The following is a 281-nucleotide window of genomic DNA, read 5'->3' as shown; positions in this document are numbered from 1 at the left end:
CAAACGAAATATTCAGATACACATCAATGTTGTCATGCACAATTTAAGGTGGTCGATCGTGACTTTTCGCAGTTGTTTTAATAAAATAAACCTGATTCATGTGAGCTAAATGCTGGAAAACGGACTTTGAATAGATGTATTGATAGTAGAGTGAAGGTGATTCACAAAAGCTGCTGAAGTAACAATATTCTTTGACATAATATGTGTTGTGTCTGTGTAAGAAATGAAGTCTAAAATGTTGTGACCGCATTGCACCTGAAGTCCAAATTAATGTCATAACT

The sequence above is a fragment of the Morone saxatilis genome, unplaced genomic scaffold, assembly GCF_004916995.1.
Source record: "Morone saxatilis isolate NCDOM2014 unplaced genomic scaffold, NCSU_SB_2.0 Contig18, whole genome shotgun sequence".
NCBI classification, from domain to species: Eukaryota; Metazoa; Chordata; class Actinopteri; family Moronidae; genus Morone; species Morone saxatilis.
This window is presented reverse-complemented; position numbering follows the sequence as displayed.